This window comes from Vidua macroura, chromosome 3, assembly GCF_024509145.1.
Source record: "Vidua macroura isolate BioBank_ID:100142 chromosome 3, ASM2450914v1, whole genome shotgun sequence".
In the NCBI taxonomy this organism is placed as follows: domain Eukaryota; kingdom Metazoa; phylum Chordata; class Aves; order Passeriformes; family Viduidae; genus Vidua; species Vidua macroura.
Window position 1 is genome coordinate 19,726,599 of NC_071573.1, and position 15,359 is coordinate 19,741,957.

A 15,359-nucleotide genomic window follows, 5' to 3' on the forward strand; every position below is an offset into this window, starting at 1 on the left:
CACTGGGGGAGGGCGGGGGGAGGCAGCCAATCGGAGCGGCGGCCGGCGGCGTGGGCCGTGCTGCACGCCGGGAGTTGTAGTTCGCTCCCCTGAGGCGAACGGGCCCGAGGGCAGGAGGAAGGTGTCCCGCAAGGTCCCTCGGCACCGCTGTGTACTCCGGGGCAGCGGTCTCGGGCAGTTCACAGAATCACTGAATATTCTGAGTTGATAGAGACCCACAAGGATCATCGAGTCTAACTCTTAGCCCTGCATAGGATCATCCCCAATAGTCACCCCATGTGCCCAAGTATTGCCTCTAGAATTCAAACAGGCTTGGTGCCATGACCACTTCTCTGAGGAGCCTGTTCCAGGGCCCAACCACCCTCTGGGTGAAGAACCGTTTCCTAATATCCAGCCTAAACCTCCTCTGACACAGCTTAATGCCTCAAGGTCTGTCACTGTCATAGAGAAGAGATCAGTGTCTGCCCTGCTTCTCTGTTTCTCCTCATGAGGAAAGTGATGAGGTCTCCCCTCAGCGTCCTCCAGGCTGATCAGACCAAGTGACCTCAGCCACTCGTCATACAGTTTCCCCTCAAAGGCCTGTCACCATCTGTGGCGCTTTCACTTCCCTAAATTCCTCCTATGCAAAAAAAAAAAAACAAAACAGGACATCTTTGTTGGTGACTCAAGCCCCACAACCCTCAGCAGCAAACCTGCACTAACAGCCTTTGCTCTCTGCCGTTCCCCACCCTCACCTCAGCCCTCCAAAAGCCAGGTGTGGAGCCTGAGCTCTGACTGCTGGCTGCCTTCAAGGGAAACGTGTGCATTGGGAAGGGCATGCACGCGAGATAGGTATCCCAGCAAGGCTGACAGAGGACTGGAAATCATGAATATAATTATTTGGGGAACATCTGTTGTAGAAACAACTCCTCTAGTCAGCACCAGTCTCAAGTAAAATCTGTACAACCTTGTCAGAAGATAGGCATAGTGACTAAATGAGGCATAATGGATCTTATGGAGCATAAGAAAGTAATATTACAGTTTTCCTGCCTTATATAGTTTTTCCCACGCTCTCAGTGTTTCACAGACAAGGGGCTCATGATGAAAAGTCCAGTATCCTGATGTCCATCTCCAGGTGAAGGTCTGCAGAGCATGGTCACCCATTGCCAAGCTGAGCTGGAGCCACTTGTTCTGAACATACTTTACACCTGAAAGGAGTGTTTGGCAGGGTGCCCAAATTTTCCCTGGATTGTCTTCCCTGAGTCATGTCAGCTATGCTTCCAAAAGACATGTGATCCCCTAAATGACTTTTATTGCTCTCAGTCTTAGAACTGTGCAGTTGTGAAGAGAAAAACTCACTATTTTATACACCATGCTACTACTGTATGATCACACTTCCATTCTAAAAGAATTTTGTTTTCCATTGCAAAATTGCTGTGTCAGGGGTATTTCATTTGCAACTACTGACTGAAAACACATTAGCAATTCTCTGCACAGTCTTAATCCTTTAGTGTTTGACCTGTGCATTACTTGTTGATGTTTGAGTAACTATTGCTTGTGTCAGCCATTATTTCCAAAGTTATGTGTGCTGGTACAGATTAAATTGTTTAGTCAGGTTATACTTAAAATTTTGCTCTGTAGTAGCAAAACCCCTTCTTCTGTCCAATTCACTCTAGGCTTTAGACTTTATTTAGTCTTTAGATACAGACTAACGAGAAAACTTAATACCTTATTTCTATTTTTTCCCCCCAAAGCTTAAGCCATTTGAAAAGAAATACAGACTTGACCGATCTACAGTGTGGCTAAATATCCAGTCTGAAGCCATGTCCGCCAGTGTGATGTCCAGGTATACACAGACCAAAACAGTAGACAAAATATTGGTTCAAATTACAATTTTCAAAAGGTGCAGAAACAAGTTTGATGTTGACATTTACAGTAGCTATATGAAGCATCACTTCTCCCTGTAGAACTGGAATAACTGTAATTAAAGGACTTTCTGGATTTATTTGAGGAGTAAGTGATAATGACAGTTGAAATACAGAAGGCACTTTAGCTTCATATTAAATGTAATAATTGTTCAATTCAGTGAACTTCTCAGTTGCAAAAGAGGTTTAATTAAATGTTCAATGAATAAAGATGAAAATTTGTTATAAACTTATCAAGAGAAAAAAAATTATTGCTTGCTTCATCAGAATCTGCAGTCTAGTTGAATATGGTGATGCTCAGCATATCTGGAAAGTTAAGAAATTAATTACCTTTGCATACTTGAAGCCTTATATTTTTTTTCAGTTTTCAGGTTTTAGGCATGTTTCATTAAACCAGCATAAAATTAGCTTTACACCTCGAAAGGCAAACTTTTACTCTCAGGAATATCTACTGCTGGTTTTCAGAAACACTTGCCCAGCATTAAATGAATCCATGAAATAAGTGTAATGAAATAAGAGCATCTGCAGAAGATATGATTTAGTTTCACTTCACTGGGGCACTGTCATGTTGTGTCATGGCATGTCACAAATCATGAAGAGTAAGCACCTAAGACAGCAGGTGGAGGTTTGATTTCTTTGATTTTTTTCAGCAGCTATCCAAAGGACTAATAGTCAGAAAATAATTAAGGGTTTGAGGTTTGTGTATCTACTCCAAGATGCTCTGTGGTGTCACACCCTTGCATTGTAACCAAAGTTGGGTGTGACGTTCTATCCTGGCAAGATAACGCCTATCTGCTTCTAACTGCAGACCACTCTAGTGAGGCTCGAGACATTTAGGCAAAGCAAACTCTTGCCTGTGGTGTTTCGGTTGTCTTCTAGGCATCATGAAGACATTCACTTATCTTTGGCACAAGGTAATTATTTAGTCCAAATTCCAAAAGAAGGCATTTCCTGCTTTTCTTGCTGCTGCCTTCCATTCTGACTTCCAGGGGTCCTAGATTAGCCCTGTCTTATTTACCTGTTTATTTGTTTCAAGATTTTGCTGAATTCACACTTAGTACCTCTCAGCACTCGTACACACCCAGGGACTAGCTAATTTTCCCCAAAAGACTCTGCACTGTGCTGTTTGTAAAGGTCTGGGTGCCTGCCAAGGGGTATTAAACCCACATGGGCAATTGAAGGGCAGAGTCCTCTCAATATTCTCTTCCCGGGAGCGTAAGCCAAAACAATATAAAAATGCAAAGTACTGGACTACTTCCAATGTTCCAATGTTTCAAATAAGCACTGAACAAAGTTTTAGAGATATGTTACTAATAAAATAATAATGACTTAAAAGTCTCAAGAGAGAGTTCAGGCTGTGAGCTGGATGCTTCTGCCACACTGAATCACAATTACCTCACTGTAGAAAAAAGGCATCCATCAAGAGTTACTCAACACCTTACTGAAACTTTGGGCTACATGCCTGAACAGAAACCAGGGCAAAGTGGAAGACCTCATCGTGTCCTCACGTGGAGCTGGAACATGGTCAGGACTCATGCTGGGACTGCCGTTAGGAAAGACTGCATGAGTGTAAGCCAAGGGAAAGCCTCCATGTCCAGCTTCCTGCAAACTGAGCATGAAATAGCAAAACTTGCAAGACATATTCACTGTTTTGTCTATCTATTGCAAGAGCAGAACAACAGAACATATCCCTCTCCTCATTTGTTGCTTGTGAACAGCATAGGCCCTTCTTAAAAGAAACTACTACAAAGAGATTCACTGTCAAACTTCAGGGCACAGGTGAGGTACAAATGACTACGTTAGAATGTCTCACTGTTACTCAGGATCATCACGGCATTTTACAGTTCAAAACACACCACTGCATAATTCTTGTCCACACTTAAGAAATCCTAGGGAGCTGATATGGCAGAGGTTTCTGTTAATTTGCGTTCCTCATTACATACAAAGAGCCATGAGAGCCTTCCTAGTATTTCCTCCTGGTAGTTGACACAAAATAACATCTGCAGTTCTCTAGAACATGCTGCTTCCATGGAATTAAAAAGCATGTGTTGCAAAGCACACAGACTTACAAACAAGGGTTTGGTAAATACCGCTGCCAAGGCTGCCACAAAAACAGATGCACTCGCACAGATGCAGAAGAAATCAGAACAAATTGGTCTGAAAATAATTGGTATGGAACCAGCCATGCTGGTTAGAAAATATGTGTCAATGCTGTCTTCTCCTTTTCCTCCTTACCTTCCATGTGCTGGAGAAACTCTCTCTTCCCTCATCCTCCTTTGCTGCATTTCCTTTGATATCATTAATCTTTTCTGCTCACAATCATGAGAAAAGAAAAACTGGAAATTTAATATTGCTAAACCTAGTGTTAAAATTGTTTGCATTCTCTGTTTGAGCAGTATCTAGCAGTATCCAGAGTAAAGGGCTGTATAATACTGAGAAATCCAACTGATCCTACACATTAAAAGAAAGAATATATTTACTCTTCCATGCTTTTGCAAAGCCACACAACAAGGGGATTAAGGGAATTAAATGCATAAAAAGCAGAGGTTGATATAATTAGAAAAGGGCAAAAAAGAAGAAAGAAAAGAAGGGCAGAAAGGGAGAAAAGGAAAGAGGAAGAGACAGAGGAAAGAAGAGAGAAAGGAAGGGAGGGAGGGAGGGAGGGAGGGAGAGAGGGAAAGATTTTTGAGAGAGAGAGAGAGGGAAGGAGGGAGGAAAGGATTTTTGATGTGAGTTTGACCTTATCATTTATGCATGACCATACCCTTCTCTCTTGGCTTCCTTCCTTTATATGAAATATCAACATCCCACCTTCATTATTGCACAATTTAGCCCTTTGTTGGGTTGGGCTCTTTTTTTTTTTTTTTTTTTTAATCAGGGAGTTGTGTGCAGAACAGCTGCAGAACTTCTCTTTATCTGGAGCAGGATTGCACAGTTCCACCCTTACTCAACATTCCTTGTAAACAGGCTGTTCATGAGCTGATAACACTTTTGCTGGTCTAACTGTGTGCTTATTGGGTTTAATTCCTGTGTACTGTGAGAAGAATGAATGTAGGGTCACAGGACAGCCCCATCTGATCAGAGTCACATAGACATAACCAAAGGAAAATTTAGACAAACTTGTGCATTGTCTTAGCCGAACTCTAGATGGGCTTCTTTTGCCCCAGGCAGCTCCAGGTGTAGGATTGCATTTAATCTGTTAGCATGCCTACATTTTTTTGTATTTGACAGAATTTAAGGGCATGGTAAAAGGAGGTACCTGAGTTAGGAAACACCAGGAGACTTTTTTCCTTTCCTACAGATGACCTCTACTTCTGATAATCTGCCCTCTCATCACACAAGTAACTCCTATTGCTCCCTTCCATGTTAAAGCAATCCTGCTTAACTTTATGGTCTGAAGTTAACTCTACTGGTTGTATGTGATGGTTCTCTATGTAGCAGCACAACTGACACCCCAGTAGTAAGGCACAGGGTCAGAAAGATGATTCTCAATACTGAGAATTCTGTGGTATTTTGGACAAAAGAAATCATGGTCCTCCATTTTCCTTCAAGTGCAGATCCAGGCTTTTGGTCTTCATCTACTCTAAGAGAAGGAATTATGTCTTCACTTCTCCAGGAGAAACATTGGTCCTTAAGCATTATGGAAAAAAAAAGAAAAAAAAAAATTCCAATGCTGGCATTGTCTTGCTCTCTTGAAGCTAGTCCTGTATTTGGAACAGCAATTAATTTAGTTAAACAGCTGGGCATATGATCTGATGAAATATGATTAGTATTTCTCATTTAATTTGCATCAAAGCAAGTTGTTTTATCAATAACAACAAAAAACCTTCTCCAAATCCCAACAAAACAATAAGCAAGATCACAGACATTGAAGACTTTCTTGTGATGGAAGAGTTTTATGTGACTTGGAAATCAATTAAGTTCCATTAAGGCTCTGAAGTATACCTGCCTTGCATTGTGCCTTTCAAAACTAGGTAGTAGTGTTTATAGCCAGATTTTTAGTTTACCTGGGAGATGACTTTTTTTTTCTGCTTGTTTCTTGGCTTATATTGCTGTAAAAAAAAATTATTTCCAGTCTGCTAAGCATATGATCAAGATAAGTGAATCTGTAACAAAAATTCACTCTGACAAAGTTAGACTTTTATCCAAAGATATTTACCATGTTAAAAAATCAAAAGGCAAAAAACTGGAACAAAACAAAGTTAAAAAAACCCCAACAATAAACTAACAAACAAACAAACAACAACAACAACAAAAAAACCCAACCAAGCAATCAAAAGAAACCCCCAGAACAACAAAACAAAAAAATATCAGGGCATCTTTTTGGGCTGTTGACATTTTTTTTCTAGATGCTTATATCAAAGACTTTACTTTTCCAGATGCTGTTAAGTCACTTCCAGATTTAGCATCACACTTTAATTTCTCTTTGTCATTTCAGTTCTTTTGAGTTCTTACAAATCACAGTAAAGAATTGTGATTCTATAAACCAAATTTCACTGTTTCCCTCTTTGACATCTTTGGCTATGGTGTTGTAAAAGAAAATAGAAAGGAGTTGTTTGCGTATTCACTCCATTCTCTCATCTTCTCTTCCCAGTGTTTTCAGTATTGCCAGATTCTAAGTTGTGTTTCCACAAAAAAAGGTGAAAATGTGACAATGCCTTGGAAGAATTTGAGTTTTTGGAATGAGGATCATTACTTTGTTATGCACTGTTTAGTCACTTAGGTGGTGGAAAAGTGGGCCTAGAGAAGAAGAGAATTTTGCTCTCCTAATTCCTGCTACTCATTTTCACATCAGTGATTACAAATAACCTCTAAGGTAACAGAAAATCAAGCCCTTGAGAAGTATTTGTGGTGTCTGAATAATGGCATTCAGACTAACCTCAGAGAAGCCATCAGGCAGGAGGTTTCAAAGGTTTTGACAGCCCTGGCCCACTGTATTGGAGAGGGCGAGGCTTTATTTTTTATCATAGTTGTTCTTCTAAAGCCTTTCTCTCACTACAGTGGTAGCTGCTCAGCCCTTGTGGCTGGTTGACCACTGGGCCTCTGAAATACTCAGTTGTGGGGAAATGAGAATGGGTTATTTATTTCATGGGAAAAAGGCATGCTGGCACACTACTGTACTTCTATTTCCTCATGGATGGTGAAGTATTCATTGCAATCCCAGCCTTGGAAACCTGTTCTCCTGAGCCAGTTATTTCAACTTCAAATGCTGTGTGTGTAAAGAAAATTAATTATAAAACAAAGCACAAAGGTGGAACAGGCTAATTTGATGCTGACCTGAATGGGCTCTTTTTCCCTGAAAAATCTTTCCATCTTAGCCAGTGGAACACCTTTACTTTTTTTTTAAGCTTGACACTTTGAGTCAAGGGGTTTTATGTTGCTGTTCTTTTCAATTTTGTGTTTTCCTCTAAAAGAATAAAATAGCTTTGTCTTGATGAAATCTTCCTGTTCCAAAAAGCATCCAACAAAGTTTGGCAGTACTGGCCTGACGTTCTGCATCTTGCAGTTGTGCAAGTCCTTCATCTCCACATGCAGCATTAGTGAGATACCCATGAGGAAAGCTGAGCACTCTGAACACAGAATGGCAGAAAATGAAGAGAAAAAGTAGAGAACAATACCAAGGCAGAGAAGTGGGACTGAGATATCTGATTTTCATATTTACTTTAAATTTCAGATATATGTTGAAAAAGACAACTACAGTCAAGAGACTTGGAGCCAAACTCCCAAACATAACCTTGAAGTTTCTAAAATGATTTTGCATGTTTTCAATTAATTTTAATTGGTCTGTTAAAATTCCAGTGTGTTTTGACAAGAGATTGATTTCTCCACATAGCTTCAGCTGTCTCCGCAGTGCAACATAGTACCCTCTGAAAAACAGTGAGGGTTCCTTTGTGTCCTAAGACACAAAGGAAATAGTTACAAGAAAGACAATCAGTCTCAAGCTACAGAGGGAATTAGCTGAAATTCCCAACGCTGGACAACCAAATCTATCCTCTTGGATAACAATATTCCCCTTTATTTTATTTTAATATCAGAGTTATAGGGTATTCCCCTCAACAGCCAATCCCTATCTTAAAGTTGTAAAACCAAGTACTTTGAGGCAAAACAAATAGTACCAGTTTTGGCATCCATCTCTGCACACTCGTAAATCATTCCCTTACATACATGTCTTTCTCAATTTGTATGTGTCTTCTTATCTTTTCCATTCTCTTAAATTCCTCTCAGGACTTCTTGCCCATTTGTCCTGCTGTCCATCTCCTTTTCTAGCCTCCTTATTTCTAATTTTCTATTTTCTCCTTTAAATTCCTTCCCTCACATCTACTTGCTTTGCATTTGATCAGAGGGAATGAGAGAAATGTGTTATCATGTGGGGATCTATTAGTGGGCAGAAACAGATAGTCATAGTCACAGAAAAAAAAATTAAAACTCACTGCAAGTATCTGCAGGTCAGATAGCTTTCAGCCTTGCTGTCTGAAAGATTCATGCATTTCACTGGTTAAGAATTCTAATTGCAATCCTGTGATGTCCCACTACTGTCACCTGAAAAAGTGATATCTCTTCTATCTGGATTTTTTGCTTGTGTACAACCCTGCCTTGGGTAAAAGGGATTGTTTATAATCTCATTACCTGTAATTTCAGAAGACCGCACTTGGAACATTAATTCCAGTCTGGAAATTTGACTTTCCCTGGCATATCTTTTGTTATAATATGTACACCAGTCTCAATGACAGTTAGTAACAGCAAAAAGGAGTGTTACTAAACAAAATATCTTTTTTACTGGTTCCCTTCTTTACACTAAGTTTTCTAAGGTATCATGATTTAAACAGTCTAATCAAATTCTCACATTTCATTATAATAACCTAATTTCTTTTATATTCACTCGCTTCTATGAGTTTCATTATACTTTTTTAATAGTTGACAAAGTAATGAAGAATATGAAACATACTTAGTTCAGATTACTCCTTCAGTACTGAATTTTGAACAATATGTCTTTTTGAGACAAATACAAAAGTAACTCTATGTATCATTTCTCAGCAGTCCAGAGGAACTCCTTTTTCAGTTTACACATCTTAAGAAAGATAAGTGGCTTGAAAAGCAGCTTGTGGTGTCAGCAGGGTTTCCAAGGAGAAACTCTACTCTTTACAAGCTAGAGAACTATCTATACTGCACAACACAGCAGGGCCAGGACCCTGCTAAGCTGAAGCTAATGGAGTAGATACAATCACAGGGTACACTGCCTGGATGTGCAGAGCTACCAGATCAGATCAGATCACATCAAGAGATGCACAGACATAATGCCACAGCACCTGCATCCTAGCTAAGATAATTTGTGTGCATGCAGCAATACTCTGATTCAATTTTGCTGCTTCTGGAACTACCACTTGACTGCTAGCCCAGGAATTGTTGAATTGTGCTTCTTGTGCTGCTAGCATAGTTTTGGAAGGAGTGACAAAATAGCTGTAACATACACCAAATGATCCTCATTAAGGATATGAACTAGGAATACTTTAATTTTACTGCAGTGCTTGCTGCTGCCTGCTCTCATCATTATGACCTGGCATGTGGGATCCTCCAGTCCCTGGCCCACTTGTCAAGTGTGCCATTCATTTATTTAGCTCCTAGGGGTGATGAATAAGTAATGTTGAAGAGAAACTGCCAAAGCACTGTCACAGAGCCAAGTTGCATCCTAATGCTTCACTGCTCCAACAGCTAGATATGTGAGAGTCCAGGACAGGGAACAGAATGTCAGTGTCTTCATCCTTCACTCCCTACATTAGTAATGTGATCTAATGACCTCGCAGTCTAGACCTACTATACCACATCAGCCTGCAAGACCTTAATCTGTGGGCTTGTACTTTGAGTAGCTATCTGGACATATTATGAGGAAGCAGAAAGATACTGACCTCTTGGTTGGTGGTAGCAGCACACAGAACTCCCACAGAGAAGAAAGATCCAAGCAAGAGCAGAGCAAATCCTGCTAAAATCCTGTTACAGGGAAAGTCATACTGAAGTCTTTGTGCTATAGAACTTTATGCCCATATCAGAGGACTCAGTACCTATCATGAAGAATGTAGCTGTGATTTAGCAAGATGCATGATGAGAGAAGGCCAAGGGAAGTAGGGGGGTGACATAAATGGAAAAAAAAAAAAAAAAAAGAGTGACCTCCAAACCTGCAGGATCTGGTGATAATCGCTGTATTTCTGCCCAACTGGAGTAGCACCACCTTCTGTAATCACTAACTAATAGTGACTGTTACTTCCATGTAGTGTGTTTGTGCTATCAAAACACTTATCTGGCATAGAAAATTCTAATCTAGAACTTTTCCTTAATTAGGCACTCCCTTTAAGGTAATTAATAGGCGAGCAAAATACCAAATGAAGCCTCTGTTAAAAACAGAGGATTTAACAGGATAAAACAGAGCTATAGGATTGAATGAAACATTCTGACCTTTGTCTCATTTGAATGTGTTGTCTTTGGTCTTTAAAGCTGGGTGCCTTGAGAGAGTATTTGGTCTGTTCATGTCTGTAGTGACACTTTAAATGTGTGTTTGTAGTTTTTCCTGCCACATATTTCCTCTTCTTTTTTTTTTTTTGATACTGTTGACAGTGAGTCCTGGAGGCCCAGCTGCACAACAGGGCTATAAACTCTCAATGCCATTAGATATGGCACATATTTTGATCAGCTTTCTACATAACCCAGTAATTTTCTTGCACATTTTCCAGCATTAAGAAAGAAGAAAATCCTCTTCTTCACCTTGGTAACTGGTTAGAGATTCATTCAAAGATACCTCCTTCCAAAAACTTAAGTCCAAACTTTGCCTTATATAGTAAAAAACATTCTTTCTCAAGACATTGACTGCTAGAAATATTTTTTCTCATATAGTCCCAAAAAGTATTTTTTTTCCTTTTGAAGACTGTATCATGTCATTAGTATTAGACAGGCTATGACTAACTAGTTAACACAGGATCTTCTGTCATTTCATCACTAAGAAATGATGTATGTGTGATGATGTATAATATAAAAGTATGACCTGGTGTTTTCTGTGATTTAATTTAATCACATTTCTGGTACTTAGGACCCCATGCTAATCCAGTTTTTTCTTCTTTTCTATTATTCAATATCTCCTATGGTTTGTTAATCACTGCAAAGTGTATGCATCAGATTACAGAGCCAGTATTATTGGTGAGAATATTTAACCAGGGAAGTCAGAAGACAGATCAAGGAAAACTCCACTAGCCATTTCTTTCTATGCCTTTTCTTTCTGTTCTTTTTACATAGTGCTTAATGAGCTGAGATCACACTAACAGATAGTTGTCTGAATCACACTACTACTCCCTTTTTATATAGAAAATATAAATAACCTATTCTCAAATCTCATGGAACCATTTAAGACTAGAATGGATAGCATTTTAAATAACTTTGCCACCAGCTTGGGATCAGCTATTTCCCTGCTGAATATGCAGTTTCTATATCTATTCTTCCATATTAATAATCTTATCCTTAGCACGCTTTCCATAAGAATGTGTATGTAGAACAGAGAGCAACTGACTGCCTGCTCATATATCAGTTATCTTCAGTCCATACTATCCTTGTACATAGCAGCACCACTTTCATTAGTCTTTATGTAAATAAGCAACATTTTTCCCATTTATTTTTGTAAACACTGCACATTAATGCTTTCCAACAAATTTTCTACTTTAATTTTTTGGATTTCCAAAGCATAGCTTTCTTTTCTGGTCAAAGATTTCCTCCTCACAAAATTCTTTTTCCCAATATTCTTGCAATTCTTATCATCAAAGGTCATCCTTATGGATTTGTCCCCTTGATTGGGATGTAAATGACCCAATTTGGATAAGGGCTATCCAAACTCATCAGAAACAATTGTGTCAGGTAAGGTGCTGCGGGAGTAAATACAGAAAGGAAATAGCAGTTGTCTTACTTCCATGAGTAAATCACTTTTCATTTTTTTAAATAGGAAAAAAATCCTTTCTATTCAGTATACTATATGCCTGTGTGCCAGCAAATTTATCTCTTAAAATCTGTCCTATTAAACTAAATAATTAAAGACTTTAATTTTAAATAATTTCATTACTGATCAATATAAGCAATTATTTGATTCTTTTATAATATCCATATGAAAACAAACTCTAACCAGAAGGAATTTTTATTGTTTTAGAGACTTGAGGTAAAAAAAAAAAAAAAAAAATTCTTGTTCATCAGATTAAGAATTCTAGAGCAAACTAATATTTAGGTCCTGTTGCTCTTTTCAATGGGGAGTCTACTCTGACATTTTGGGCAGTGTCTGCCTCTAACCAAGATTCAAAATTACAGAATCTCAGAATCTGTTCCCAACTCTCATGGCCAAGTATCTATTTTGTAAGTTTTTCCTTTGGGTTTTGAGGTTTTGTGGTTTTGTTTGTTTGTTAGTTTGTTTTTGGTTTTTTTTGTTGTTTTTTTTTTTTTTTGTTTTTTGTTTTTTTTTTTTGTTTTTTTTTTTTTGTTTTTTTGTTTGTTTGTTTGTTTGTTTGTTTCCTTGGATTTTCTTTTTTTAATTAAAGGAGATTCTGGTAAAGCAGTGTGGAAGAAATTAAATATCAAAGTAATTTCTAACAACACAGAGTGCAAGGAAAAGAAGGGAGTGACATGACACGTTTCCCCTTACCCTTTTCCTCAACTATACTGTTTTTTAGGATGCTCTGGCACATTGCTTCTCTGGCCTGAGGAGGCAGGAGTCCAGAGCTGCCCAGAGCTGTCAGAATGCACTCTTGCATTAAGAAGGATTCAGTAGCTTCCCTAATTTTTAGGGAAGCCTTTGTGTACAGTGCAGTTAAGGGAAATCAGCACCTAAGTTTCCAATTCATTGGAAACAATGAAATGCAGAGTAGTGTTACCTCTTTGTTTCAAACAGCTCACCTTGCTGTACTGCAAAAACATCAGTGTGCTTAGTAAAAATTTTATAGGACTCTGGTTAATTGCTAATATAAAACTTTCTGTGGGAGAAAGTTTGCATTTTGTTCATGTCTGTGGTATCACTCTTTGAGTCATGGAGAATGAGAATGGAGGTTCTGGTACTATGATCTCCTTTTCACCTGCTTTTCCTTCCTTCAGCTTCTAAAATAAATCTTCTGAAGTACCAGCCAGAGGACATGTGAAGGAGATAGCTGCATGCTGAGAAACCATGGCTGACTGTGCTATATCTGTCATTTTGACTTTTCTACAAGACTTTTGATAAGAGTACAGAAAGAAGCATCTGTACAGTTTATAAGGCTAAGTAATTCTGGGCAATAGCGTGAGGGAATCTTCTGTGCATATTGCAAAGAGACAAGGAAGCTGACGTGTCTAAAATGCCATCTCTAAGGAAAAAAACACACCCAAGGTATTTTCTGTTCTCTTAAGCATGTACTGCATTTTTCTCAAAGACATTTTTCTAAACTCTGCATGAGATGAACAGCAACAAAGAAAAACATCAGCCTGCTGTTCTTTCACTAAATATAACTATTAATAGTATAATGATCACTCAGTCATGAAGACTTTTCCATTACAACTCAAGCACCTTTTCTAAATGTAAGTGTATCAAAGGCCACCAAGTTCATAAAATACTCATTTTGTAAATGTCATATTCTACTTCTTTTATGCCAAGGTTTCTGGGAAACATATAAAGAAATAAAGATATTAATACATTTAATGTGTCTCCAGACTGCTCTGTGGAGCTGACCAAATTACAAGGTCTTTGATTTTGTTCAATGGCTGTAACAAACATCCTAGGAAACAGAATGAAGACATATTGGCTTAGATCAACATAGAAATGGCTATATTTTTAAAGAAAATAGACAAAATACCCTTCTGTATAAAGTAAGAATATTCCTTTTGGCATCTATATTGAGGATGTTGTGTAATTTCTTGTTTCATTTTTCATATAAACTTAAAAAAAGTGTTTATTTTTATTGAAAAAAATACTTTTCATGTTTTTGAGAAGCTACAGGAAAGTAGAGGCAGTTTGGTACACTAATTTGTCAGCTTTTTTTTTTTTTTGTCCAAGGTGTGTCTATAATTCCTACTGTAATTCCTGTAGATTCCTGTAATTTCTGTAATTCCTCTAAAATAAGTATATTTTCTTGGTGATTAGTTTTAGATTCCTAATTTTTTATTCTCTTTAGGGTGATAACACAATTTTACAAAATAACTTCAGGAAGTGTTCTAGTTCAGAAGCAGGAAATACAGTTAGGATCTCAGCTCAGGGTTGTATTTTGACATGAGCCCAAGACAGCTAAGTTCTTTCCAAGAACTCCCAAGTTTTTCAAGTTCTTTCCAAGTCAGTGCCTGTAGATCAGCACTAAGGCAACATCCTATAACAAACCGGTAAGATAATCCAGAACACGCAGAAGACTTGGAGCAGGTTTGGGGAACCATAGATCAGATGATAAGTACATTTGTAATAAATACATATCCTCCTTCTTAATTAAGTGCTAGTGAAATTAAAATGGTGAGTTTGAAATGAAAAAATAATAAACCCCAGGTGTTTGCAGCTAGGTGGTGCCATAGGTTTATGTAATCCCAATCAAATTAGGGATGCTTTATAAGAGGTCTTCCATTCTACACATGATGGTGTATGAAAACAGCTGTGATCTAGGAGTCAGAAACTGCTTCAGAGGATGGGTTTTGCTCTCTCTAGTACTTCAGGAAAAGTAGTCACTTCAGAATTTTTTCCTGTTTCCTGACACCTTTAAATCAAATAGAAATTACAAGATCCTATGTGGAGCACCAGAATTTAGATAGTAATATGTTCCTTACATATAATAAAATTCTGTATGAGCTTTTCATGAAACTTATGCATACAGGTGCTAAATATGAAATAAGATCTACCAAAACCATATGACTCATAGACTGGAGTTGAACAATACAAAATTCTAGGAGAAATTACAGACACTGAAAATTCAATTTAATGCTTGGTGCCTTCAGCTAGTAGCGTACATGGAAGTACATCCTCTAGTCATACCCTCCTGAATACTATATTCAAATTTTATTACTTACCCTTAAATAGTAATCCAGTTGTTTCCTTTACTTTTCCTTGACTCCCCTAAACACCTCAAAAATAGCAAGTATTATGTTATGAAACTCACACAGAAATCTTACATAGCTGGGGGAAATGACAAGCTAAGTACATTTATAAGACTTATTTTCCAGATGGCATACTTTCAGACCACTCTTAAGCTTCACAGAACTAATTTAGATGAATCTTTCCTGTGCTTCCTAACGATGTAGATTTTGAGGTCAATTTCTATTTTTTACATTACTGTGTGGCATAGTATAAATGATACAGATTACAAATGCATTATCACTACCTGAATGCATTTGACAGAGCATCAGAACTGTGTGCTCACTAGCTTGAACCCAAAAGCACACAATTAGTGCAATGCAGCATTCAGCTGAAGTAGGCGATGTGGTTTTCTTGAA

At 38.1% G+C, this 15,359-nt stretch overlaps 1 protein-coding gene and 1 long non-coding RNA gene across 2 annotated transcripts in view; one reads left to right on the forward strand and one right to left on the reverse strand.

Annotated features, from left to right (window-relative positions):
* MOCS1 (molybdenum cofactor synthesis 1) overlaps positions 1–4,160 on the reverse strand; it is a 34,059-nt gene extending 29,899 nt beyond the window's left edge. Inside the window, exon 1 of the mRNA XM_053972813.1 lies at positions 4,140–4,160. The gene's annotated coding sequence lies outside the window, so the exon portion shown is untranslated. The remainder of the gene's footprint in view (positions 1–4,139) is intronic.
* On the forward strand, positions 118–13,539 carry LOC128804728 (uncharacterized). Its single transcript, XR_008436174.1, has 3 exons — positions 118–429; positions 1,734–1,825; positions 13,014–13,539. It is a non-coding gene; the product is annotated as an uncharacterized LOC128804728 (long non-coding RNA).
* The last annotated feature ends 1,820 nt before the right edge of the window (positions 13,540–15,359 follow it).